Source organism: Anomaloglossus baeobatrachus, chromosome 1 (assembly GCF_048569485.1).
Source record: "Anomaloglossus baeobatrachus isolate aAnoBae1 chromosome 1, aAnoBae1.hap1, whole genome shotgun sequence".
Classification (NCBI taxonomy): Eukaryota; Metazoa; Chordata; class Amphibia; order Anura; family Aromobatidae; genus Anomaloglossus; species Anomaloglossus baeobatrachus.
In genome coordinates, this window is record NC_134353.1 from 581,965,534 (window position 1) to 581,977,853 (window position 12,320).

The 12,320-nt window shown below is 46.6% G+C and overlaps 1 protein-coding gene across 1 annotated transcript in view; it reads left to right on the plus strand.

Moving 5' to 3' along the window:
* Positions 1 to 7,802: 7,802 nt before the first annotated feature.
* LOC142296397 (zinc-regulated GTPase metalloprotein activator 1B-like) overlaps positions 7,803 to 12,320 on the plus strand; it is a 116,125-nt gene continuing 111,607 nt past the window's right edge. The window contains exon 1 of the mRNA XM_075339977.1: positions 7,803 to 7,909. The gene's annotated coding sequence lies outside the window, so the exon portion shown is untranslated. The remainder of the gene's footprint in view (positions 7,910 to 12,320) is intronic.

Consider the following 12,320-nt stretch of genomic DNA (forward strand, 5'->3'; position numbering starts at 1 on the left):
TAAGTGATATGGCACAAGATCGCTGAGCCTAGTGATCGGCTGAAGCAGTCACCTGCTGTAGACATGATGTCACCTCTGCACGCAAGTCAGCAAAGACTGGTGGGGAGCAGTGAAGAACATGGCCTGGAGCAAAAAGGGCGACGCTAAGTAAGTAAAATGGATTTTGTCATTTTCAAGCAGATCAAGCCTTAGAAATATTTTACTGCGAAACTGGACAATCCCTTTAACCAAAACACCAAATCTAAAAGTATATTTTAAACAACTAAGCATAAAAAAAGAAAGTCTGTGTGAACCTTAATGAGATTATGATACAAAACATGGTGACTTCTACCAAAACAAGCCCAAACAAATGCTTGTGACATAGCAGTGGCAGCTGTCTGTGGTCACGGATGCATACACACGTGGGTGTGTATTAGGGCATGTTCCATGGTATGGGCCCCCTGTACATTTTATTTTCCAGAAGTGTGAGTAGATTCTAGAAATTATACTTTCGCTACAGACAATGGTGTTCTCTGCCTAGCAGAATCTTGTGTCTATACACATTCACAAAAATGGGATAGAGTAACAATTAACATACTAGCTTGTATGCCTTTTTCATCTAAGAATGTAAAAATGAAGGGGGGTGTTACCCTAAATGGAAATGTGCGCCGTCAGCTGGGGAGATGCTAACAAGCCACTGTGCCTTGGCAGGGTATTTAGATACATGGTTAGGGCAGTTAAGTGAGTTGAACCGCTCACTTCATACGTCAGTGATACTAGTACGTGTGGTGACTGTTTTCACATGTACCGGAGAAACGTACACACGCACAGCCATTACAATCTATGGGGGTGCTTACATGTCCATGTTTTCACATAGACTTTGTGTCTGTGTGAACCACAAGTGTCTGTGAGAACTCCATGGACACATGTCCATTTTTTTACCAGCAGCAAGAATGAAAAGGGTCAATGGAAGTCTATGGGTCCGTGTGCCATCCGTGTGCCGTACGTGTGACATGAACCCAAATTAAATGCATTCAAGAAATTAATGACTTTTATGTATTAAAGGGAATCTGTCAGGTCCAATATGCACATCAAAAAAAACTCATCAAAGGACATAATAAAAATAAATTCACAGAAAAAAACTCACCAAAAATATAGCCACCAGCCAAAAAATGGTCAGATAATGGCAAAAGCACATGCAAGATGCATACGGCCCCCCATGATAAAGGTTGGAATTTCACAGGTGCAGAATGCCTATACAACAACCACCTCCAGCCTAATCTGTCAGGAGGGGGAGGTTGCCGGAATAACACTGCACACTAATAGGATCTAATATAGGGCGTCAGTCACACAGATACGTGCAATGAACAGTGTCCAGCAGCAAGAATGAAAAGGGTCAATGGAAGTCTATGGGTCCGTGTGCCATGAACCCAAATTAAGTCCATTCAAGAAATTAATGACTTTTATGTATTAAAGGGAATCTGTCAGGTCCAATATGCACCCAGAACCACGAGCAGTTGCTAATCCCTGCCTAACCGTCCCTGTATACACTAGCATAGATAAAAGGTAAAGATAAATATTATATCCCCCCACATTAGCTCCTATACTGTATAAAGGCTCCCCATTAGCTTCCACACTGTATAAAAAGCACCCCACACCAGTGGCATAACTACCGTATAGCCCAGTGGACCCTGGTGCAAGATTTGGATCTGCCTCCCAATTTCCATCCCCCTGCATGTTGATGTCAGATGTATGGGCCCTTGTAGATTTCTAAATCCTATAAAGACATGTGTTGCTCCCCCTCTATTATGTAGTAATGTCCCCCATTCTGGTATATATGTCCCACAACCTGAGCCCTATCCTGGTGTATATATATATATATGTCCCTCAGCCTGGGTCCTATCCTGGTATAAATATATGTCCCTTAGCCTGGGCCAATCCTGGTATACATGGCCCCCAGCCTGGGCCTATTCTGGTATGTATATATATATATTGAAACAGATGAACGGATCCAGCAAATACGAGGAAACTCCAGGTGGCAGTAAAAAATAGTGGCCAACTTTATTAAGCACGGGTTAAAATATTCCAGAGCTCATGACAGTAAGTGCAAGATACACGCAGTAGCGGACTACGCGTTTCGGCAGTAGCAACCAACCGCCTTCTTCACGGTTGCATTGCCCCATAAACAGTATGATGTGACCACACATATGCCATTTTCTGCTAACTTCCCACAGCAGAATTACTGCAAAGTCTGACCTGACAATGGTGCAGTTGACCCTTGTAGTGCAAAGAGAGAAACCTATATTAACATCTGCAAATTACATTGTCATCCTTCAGAATTGAAATCCATAGAGCTGATGACTATGCTGCAGATTTTGTAGCTATTTTGTGCATGAGGTTTCTTAGGCTGAGTGCTGACGATCAGGGTTCACAGTGTTTTTCAGCTGCGTCCAAAACGCTGCGATGCACAGTAGAAGGACAGTGGATGGCTATTAAGGCTACTTTCACACATCAGGTTTTTTTCCATCAGGCACAATCCGGAAAAAAACGGGTAAAACGGATCCGGTACCGCATCCGTTTTATCCCCATAGATTTGCATTGTTACCGGATTGTGCCTGATGGCTTTGCGTTGCATCCGTTTTTTTCCGGATGCAGCAAAATTAATTAAAGTGGCGGCCGGAGGCAACGTAGCTTGCAACGTTTTTTTGTCCGGCAAAAAAAACGCATCCGGCCGCTGCGGCGCATTTTTAAGTGCATGCCTATGGACGCCGAATGCGGCGCTATGCGGAAAAAACGCATCCGGCCATTGCATGCGTTTTTTTCCACTGCGCATGCTCAGTAGCGTGCCGCAACCGGAAAAAAACATGACGGGCCGCATGTAAAAACTTATGCAAAGGATGCGGTGTTTTTGCCGCATAGGTTTCACAGCCGGATTGGGCCGCACTGCTCAAACCGGATGTGTGAAAGTAGCCTTATAGAAATCTTGTGCCCACTGTGTGTGTATGGCTCACAGCATAAACTGAGCTGCAGTGCGGCTCTGTGAGCAGCAGCATGTCAATTCTTTGCTGTGGAGACGGAAGTGTTCTCTGCAGGGTGAACAGAAGAGAGACCGTAACTGCCAGAGCCGGGGTTGTGGGCACGAGCAGCTGCGGTCTCCTGTGGAGGAGACTCGCGGCCCCGCAGGTCAGAACCCGCCGCATCCAGGACGTAGTGGGTCCCGATTGTAGGCACATAGCCATAAAATCTCCTTCACAATGCTAGTATTTTAAAATACAGCATTTTGTCTTTATGTATCTTGCCACGAGCAGATGTCTGAACGTTCATAGTTACATAGGTTAAAAATAGACCTAGGTCCATCTAGTTCAACCTTCCTCCACCAGTTCTACATTTGGTCACTAAGTCATTTATAACCAACAATGTTGTGTGTACTGAGGAAATCATCCAGCCCTTTTTTTTGAAAGCTGTTATAGTATCTGCCATTACTACCTTTTGTGGTCGGGTATTCCACAGTCTGACTGCTCTAACTGTAAAGAACCCTTTCCTATTTAGCTGTCGGAATCGCTTTTCTTCCACTCGCAGCGAGTGCCCCCTGGTCCTTAGTATTGTCTTCGGAAGAAATAAGTCATGTGCCAGTCCTTTATATTGACCAAACATATATTTATACATATAAATGAGATCTCCTCTGAGACGTCTTTTTTCTAAGCTAAACATATCTAACTTTTTCACCCTGTCATCATATGGGAGGCCTTCCATTCCTTGTAATAGTCTAGTTGCCTGCCTTTGAACTGACTAACTTCTGAATGTCCTTTTTAAAATGTGGAGCCCAAAACTGGATCCCGTATTCCAGATGTGGCCTTACAAGTGATTTATAGAGGGGTAATAATACGTTGGGATCGCGGGATCTAATCTCTCTTTTTATACACCCTAGAATCTTGTTTGCTTTTGCAGCTGCTGCTTGACATTGAGGGCTGCTGCTCAGCTTATTTGTAATGAGAATACCCAAGTCCTTCTCCTGTTCTGTAGTCCCGAGTTTACTTCCATTTAATGTATACGCAGTTATAGGATTACTCCGTCCTAGGTGCATTACTTTACATTTATCAACATGAAATCTCATTTGCCAAGTATCTGCCCATTCTGACATCTTATCCAGATCTTTTTGTAATATTGTACTATCAAGGTCAGTTTTTAATATCCTACATAGTTTGGTGTTATCAGCAAAGACTGACACTTTATTATCAATCCCATCCACAAGGTCATTAATAAAGAGATTAAAAAGAATCGGTCCTAGCACAGATCCCTGCGGCACCCCACTGCTGACTATAGCCCATTTAGAGAATGTACCATTTATGACTACTCTTTGTTTCCTATCTTTTAGCCAATTCCTTACCCAGTTGCATATAGTTTCCCCTAGTCCTTGCTTCTGGATCTGGGATCTGCTCTGCCCCATCTTCTGAGGTTTACCGGCACATAAGATGAATTACAAGAGTTAGAGACCATCCAGATTAGGTACACCTTATAACAGTGGGATGGCTTTTATACTTTTTTGATCAAAATCTCAATTAAATATGTAATTTACATGTTCTATTAATATTTATTTATTCACTTACTATAGGGTATTTGCTCATTTTTGGTCTGTTTTTGTGCCCTGTGAAATGTACCTGTCAGTTGTTAAATAAGCTAATAGAATATGCAGCAGAAAGGTCCCTTGAGTACGTATCAGAACATCTTGTGCCAGCGGATTCTGCCTATAATGGGCTTGAAAAATGCTAGAAAGACTTAAGATATGCTCTGCAATGTCAAAACGACTTGCTGTGCACAAGTTCAACCTTTTTGATGTTCTCTAAACTGCGTCTGTAGCGTCTTTTGCAGGAATAACTGGTACATCGGCTTCTAAAAGACATTGTGAGCACGCACCCTAAAGGATTTTTTTGTTGACTCTTTCTGACTTTTAAAAAGCACCACAAATTTAATACATTCTTTAAAAGTGGTTTGTTTGTTTTTTCAGATATATTTTTTAAAGCATTTTTTTTTATTTAGAAAGAATGCTGCTCTTCCATTGTATTCAACTATACCTGTCTCCGAAAGAGGACGTTGTTGCGAACAACAGTGCTGGCCTGAACTGTGCACTCTCCAATGCCTTGATATCAAACAACTTGTAATCACTGCGCTCCTTTAGGCCCCCTTCCCACATTGAGGTAAAAATCGCACGTGGTGTTGCATGGTCCATATGGCCATCCATGTCTCCATGTGTGTTATCCACATGTCATCCATGTAACATCCGTATGTCCGTGTGACACGTCTGTGTTCGGTACCGGAAAAAAAACTCATGATACTGAAATGTTTTTTTCATTCATTCATTTTTCCATGTTTTCATTAGGGCGGAAGCCCCAATGAACGGGAGAGGGTGGGAGCAATAACAAATGGGAGAGAGCGGGAGCAATAACGAGTGGGAGAAGGCAGGAGCAATAACGAGTGGGAGAAGGCAGGAGCAATAACGAGTGGGAGAAGGCAGGAGCAATAACGAGTGGGAGAAGGCAGGAGCAATAACGAGTGGGAGAAGGCAGGAGCAATAACGAGTGGGAGAAGGCAGGAGCAATAACGAGTGGGAGAAGGCAGGAGCAATAACGAGTGGGAGAAGGCAGGAGCAATAACGAGTGGGAGAAGGCAGGAGCAATAACGAGTGGGAGAAGGCAGGAGCAATAACGAGTGGGAGAAGGCAGGAGCAATAACGAGTGGGAGAAGGCAGGAGCAATAACGAGTGGGAGAAGGCAGGAGCAATAACGAGTGGGAGAAGGCAGGAGCAATAACGAGTGGGACAGAGGGAGCAATAACGAGTGGGACAGAGGGAGCAATAACGAGTGGGACAGAGGGAGCAATAACGAGTGGGACAGAGGGAGCAATAACGAGTGGGACAGAGGGAGCAATAACGAGTGGGACAGAGGGAGCAATAACGAGTGGGACAGAGGGAGCAATAACGAGTGGGACAGAGGGAGCAATAACGAGTGGGACAGAGGGAGCAATAACGAGTGGGACAGAGGGAGCAATAACGAGTGGGACAGAGGGAGCAATAACGAGTGGGACAGAGGGAGCAATAACGAGTGGGACAGAGGGAGCAATAACGAGTGGGACAGAGGGAGCAATAACGAGTGGGAGAGGATCGGAGCAGTAACGAGTGGGACAGAGAGGGAGCAATAACGAGTGGGAGAGGGTGGGAGCAGTAACGAGTGGGACAGAGAGGGAGTAATGAGTGGGAGAGGGTGGGAGCAGTAACGAGTGGGACAGAGAGGGTGGGAGCAGTAACGAGTGGGACAGAGAGGGTGGGAGCAGTAACGAGTGGGACAGAGAGGAAGCAATAACGAGTGGGACAGAGAGGGTGGGAGCAGTAACGAATGGGACAGAGAGGGTGGGAGCAGTAACGAGTGGGACAGAGAGGGTGGGAGCAGTAACGAGTGGGACAGAGAGGGTGGGAGCAGTAACGAGTGGGACAGAGAGGGTGGGAGCAGTAACGAGTGGGACAGAGAGGGTGGGAGCAGTAACGAGTGGGACAGAGAGGGTGGGAGCAGTAACGAGTGGGACAGAGAGGGTGGGAGCAGTAACGAGTGGGACAGAGAGGGTGGGAGCAGTAACGAGTGGGACAGAGAGGGTGGGAGCAGTAACGAGTGGGACAGAGAGGGTGGGAGCAGTAACGAGTGGGACAGAGAGGGTGGGAGCAGTAACGAGTGGGACAGAGAGGGTGGGAGCAGTAACGAGTGGGACAGAGAGGGTGGGAGCAGTAACGAGTGGGACAGAGAGGGTGGGAGCAGTAACGAGTGGGACAGAGAGGGTGGGAGCAGTAACGAGTGGGACAGAGAGGGTGGGAGCAGTAACGAGTGGGACAGAGAGGGTGGGAGCAATAACGAGTGGGACAGAGAGGGAGCAATAACGAGTGGGACAGAGAGGGAGCAATAACGAGTGGGACAGAGAGGGAGCAATAACGAGTGGGACAGAGAGGGAGCAATAACGAGTGGGACAGAGAGGGAGCAATAACGAGTGGGACAGAGAGGGAGCAATAACGAGTGGGACAGAGAGGGAGCAATAACGAGTGGGACAGAGAGGGAGCAATAACGAGTGGGACAGAGAGGGAGCAATAACGAGTGGGAGCAGTAACGAGTGGGAGCAATAACGAGTGGGAGCAATAACGAGTGGGAGCAATAACGAGTGGGAGCAAAAACGAGTGGGAGAAGGTGGGAGCAATAACGAGTGGGACAGAGTGGGAGCAATAACGAGTGGGAGAAGGCGGGAGCAATAACTAGTGGGACAGAGTGGGAGCAATAACGAGTGGGAGAGGGTGGAAGCAATAACGAGTGGGAGAGGGTGGGAGCAATAACGAGTGGGAGAGGGTGGAAGCAATAACGAGTGGGAGAGGGTGGGAGCAATAACGAGTGGGAGAGGGTGGGAGCAATAACGAGTGGGAGAGGGTGGGAGCAATAACGAGTGGGAGAGGGTGGGAACCTTAAAAAACTATGCAAAAACACAATAGCTGTCTGAATAAGGTGTTACTGACAGATTTCACCCCCATTAGGATAATTTGTCATCTTTATAACAAGCAGTGATACCTGCAGGTTTCAGTCATTATATCCTGTGAACTATCAGTGGTGTGACAATATACTGCAATCACAGCCACACCAGTGCTCCCTGCTGAAATATACTAGAATAATGTGTGCACCCTGCAGATGATGGCGCTCATCACTACGACGTATGTACAGACACTGGAGGGTCCATGATGCTGTCTGCAGTCACTTCCAGCGCCCAGCACTGTGCACCCTGCCTGTGGACGCCATGACACGCCGTTTCTGGGGGAAGTGTTTGGTGGTTGCACCGGAAGACACGAGGACTGCACGGCTCAGCTGTGATCACCGGATAACGTGCGGCAGCGGTCCTGTGCGGTGAGGTATGCGGCAATTCCTAGAATCGCTTCTTATAGCTGCGGTATCCTGTAATATCAGTCTGGGGGGCAGTAAAGCAGCCACCTACAGCGGGGAACGCTTTACTCACCCACCATGAGACGGGCTATAGTGTGTGTATATGGTAACGCCTAAATCCCAGTGGCCAGAGGGACCGCTGTGACGTCACGCCCATGTGCCCAAAAGGGGCGGGGCCTCCGCGACATAGCCGATAACAGGAAGATACAGTATCCTTTTAAGTCCATGTAGTCATGGAGTTAATTATAATAGAAGGGGGTTAAACCCCTAGATGGGAGGGGTGCAGGGGGGATATGATTACATGATTATAGTGGATAGGAGGAAACCACCACGAACAACATACAAGCCGTCACGCCCACTAACCAAGCCGGCCACGCCCACAGGTCCTTCTACCCTCTGGGATTTAGCCACAACCGTGTATATAGCTCCCCTAATTAGTACACATATGTAATCCATTATCTGTACATGAAGCCATACAATAATTCCCATAATATTATTGCCATCTGTCTGCACTGTGCATCAACCCCAGAAAGCATGATGTGTATAAACATACACTACTCACAGAAAGTTAGGGAGATTTGACTTTCCGGGGAGATTTCCTAATATACCCTCTAACCTTTTCAGGTGACCCTAATGTGACCTCCTCTAAACTCTCGCTATCTCATGTCCAACTGTTCAATGTCTCAGTACTTTTTGCCCAGCTTACTGTTCTCTAACAAGGAGCTTAATGGCAAAAATCACAACAGGTGTTTGATCCATGAATCGTCCAATACATTTCGGGATCAAATGTAATTGATATTTAACCAGTCCCCCTCATCATGCTGTTCACATTTTGACATCATCAGACCAAGACGACACCTAACAATTGATCAACTGTACCTCACCATTGTGAGGCTTCAAGCAGGATGTTCTCAGATGAAAGTGGCCACTGAGCTTAGGCTACATGCGCACGCTGCTTCTTTTTCGTGTTCACAAACTGCAGCCAAAACTGCAGCCAAAACTGCACCTTGTCAGAGAGAGCCTGGAAATGTCACAAAAAATGTAGGTGCTTTTTTGGTGCATTTTTGCTGCTTTTTTGGTGTGTTTTTGGCTGCAGTTTTGTCAACAATTGTTTCATGTATTTTTCAGTTCAAACAAGCCCATAAAGCTTGTTGAATTGAAAAAAAAAAATTAGAAATAAATAAATAATTAAAAAAAACTGGCGTGCGGTCCCCCCCAATTTTAATGCCAGCCAGATAAAGCCATACGGCTGAAGGCTGGTATTCTCAGGATGGGGAGCCTCACGTTATGGGGAGCCCCCCAGCCTAACAATATCAGTCAGCAGCCGCCCAGAATGGCCGCATCCATTAGATGCGATAGTTCTGGGACTGTACCCGGCTCTTCCCGATTTGCCCTGGTGCGTTGGCAAATCGGGGTAATAAGGAGTTATTGGCAGCCCATAGCTGCCAATAAGTCCTAGATTAATCATGTCAGGCGTCTATGAGACACCCTCCATGATTAATCTGTAAATTACAGTAAATAAACACACACACCAGAAAAAATCCTTTATTAGAAATAAAAAACACAAACACATTCCCTCATTACCAATTTATTAACCCCGACAAAGCCCTCCATGTCCGGCGTAATCCAGCATGCTCCAGCGTCGCATCCAGCTCTGCTGCATGGAAGTGACCGGAGAAGCAGCAGACACCGCCGCTCCGGTCACCTCCATGCAGCTAATGAAGGCAGCCGCGCGATCAGCTGAGCTGTCACCGAGGTTACCCGCGGCCACCGCTGAATCCAGCGGTGGCCGCGAGTAACCTCAGTGACAGCTCAGCTGATCGCGCTACTGCGTGGAGCCGGCAGGAGCGTGGAGCCGGCAGGAGCGTGTAGCCGGCAGGAGCGTGTAGCCGGCAGGAGCGTGGAGCCCGGGACATTCAGCGGCGGCGGTGAGAGGGGTCCATCATCTCCCCTGTGCCTGCATGCTGGGGACAGTGGTACTTCAGGGAACACGTGGAGGACGGGACTATCAGCGGCGGCGGCAGCGAGAGGGGGATGGACGTTGGCAGCTGAAAACATTGATTTTTCCCTCTCGCTGCCGCCGCTGCTGATAGTCCCGTCCTCCACATCATCTCCCCTGTGCGTGCACGCTGGGGACAGTGGTACTTCGGTGAACACGTGGAGGACGGGACTATCAGCGGCGGCAGCAGAGAGAGATAAAAATCAATGTTTTCAGCTGCCAATGTCCATCCCCCTCTCTGCCGCCGCTGATAGTCCCGTCCTCCACATCATCTCCCCTGGGGACAGCGGTACTTCGGGGAACACGTGGAGGACGGGACGGGACCACTTGCCTGACCTCACTTCCTGACAAATCACCTGCGTTTTTGCTAGCAAAAACGCAGGTAAAAGGCAGGTAAAATGCACCACTTGTGATTAGCATGCATTTTTCCTGCATTTTTGATGCCCTCATTGATTTCAATGGGTGACAAATGTTGACAAAAACGCAGGAAGAATGAACATGCTGCATTTTTTTTGTCACAAACTTTTGACAAAAAAAACGCTGACAAATAAACTGCAGTGTGCGCATGACAAATCTGACTTCTCATAGACTTTGCTGGGAAGTCAGATGTCAGAAAGTTCAGCTGACAAAACTGCAGCCAAAAAAGCAGCAAAAAAGCAGGAAAAAAAGCAGCGTGCGCATGTAGCCTTTGGCCACATCCCACACCGATGACTGCTTCATTGTGAATTATGTCCTTCAGAACCGGATGATAAGTACCACAAAACTCCAGGCACAATTAAGGGAGGTGAGAGGCATCCAAGTGTCACGTCAGTCCATTCAAAACTGTTTACTTCAGCGTGGTGTTCATGCTAGGTGACCAGCCATGGCACCTGACCAGACCATCAGGCACAGGCGTTATCTACGATGGACAAGGGACCAGTAGGCCTTAGTTCTATGAACTGATGAAAGTTGATTCATGCCGAGTAGAAATGATGGCTGCCAACAATGTTGGGGATGTCAAGGAGAGCTCTATGCATCATCCACTGTTGTCACCAGACGAGCCTTTGGTGGTGGTGTTACAGTGTGGACAGCTGTGTCTAGTCAAAACAGAACTGCCCTACACTTTGTGACTAGTACAGCGACAAGACCCTACTACGTGAATAACATCATTAATCCAGTCATTGTGCTTCTGCACAGGTCTAATTTCATCTTCATGAATGGCAATGCTCCAGCTCATCAAGACCGCATCATTAGGGAACGTCTGCTGGAGACTGGAGTACCTCAAATAGAGTGGCGTGCACTTTCTCCAGACCTGAATCCCGTAGAAAACCTATGGGATCAGATGAGCTGCCATGTAGAGGCTCATAATTTTGACCTGAGGACCGCCCTGCCATGCCTCAGCAAACAATACCTCAACTTGTGAACAGCATTAAATGACATTGTCAAGCTGTAATTGATGCTCAAAGCTACATGGCAATTTATTGAAACTTTGACCTTCTTGGGGTTATACCTACCACTGTTATTGGCTTTCGTTTCAATACATTGTTTGAGATGAGGGAATCACCATTGCATGATTCTACTTAAATACCCTACTATCCTGATAAAATATCACTGTAGCGTGAACTTTTTACGTTTTCCATAAATTTTACCCAAAAGCCAAATATCCCTAACTGTTTTGTGAGTAGTGGATGTTCTGTATGCTATGTGAATGCTTAAAGGGGTAGTCTCATTTTAAGGAGTTATTCCATATCTACAGGAGGAGATAACTATCTGATCACTCGAAGTCCGACCGCTGAGATGGGACCCCCACTGATCTCAAGAACTGGGATTTTCAGAAACTCAGAATGGTGGGAATCTCAGTGATCGAGAAGTTCTCCCCTACTCCATGGAAAATGTATAACTTCCAAACTTGAGAACACCCCTGTAATTAGCTATTTCAGCTACCGATTAGAATTCTTAATGTGTTCTCAGCCAATATAGTAGTTTCAGGGGCATAGTTAAAAGGGGGCAACAAGGCAATGTGCCCCAGGTGTTGAAGGGGTTGTCTGGGATTTCATCGTTAATGACCTATCCTCATGATGGCTCATCAGTGTCTGATCAGTAAGGGTGTGACACCCGGCACCCTTGCCTATCAGCTGTGCCCCGTGCCACTGGCTAGACCTACTCAATTGTGGATCTGCACAGTTCTGTCAACTGTATAATTGATGCGAATGGATACTGCATATCCGCTCTCTATTTGAAAAATCAGACAGCAAAGACGCCGACTATAATACGGCGAAGCCACTTCAGAAAACCTAACACCGGGTACACATACCCTAAGGTTAACTTCACATAATTGTATGAAAATAATTCTCTGATTTTCATCCAAAATTAATGGCTGATTTTTATGGCATCCATTTTTT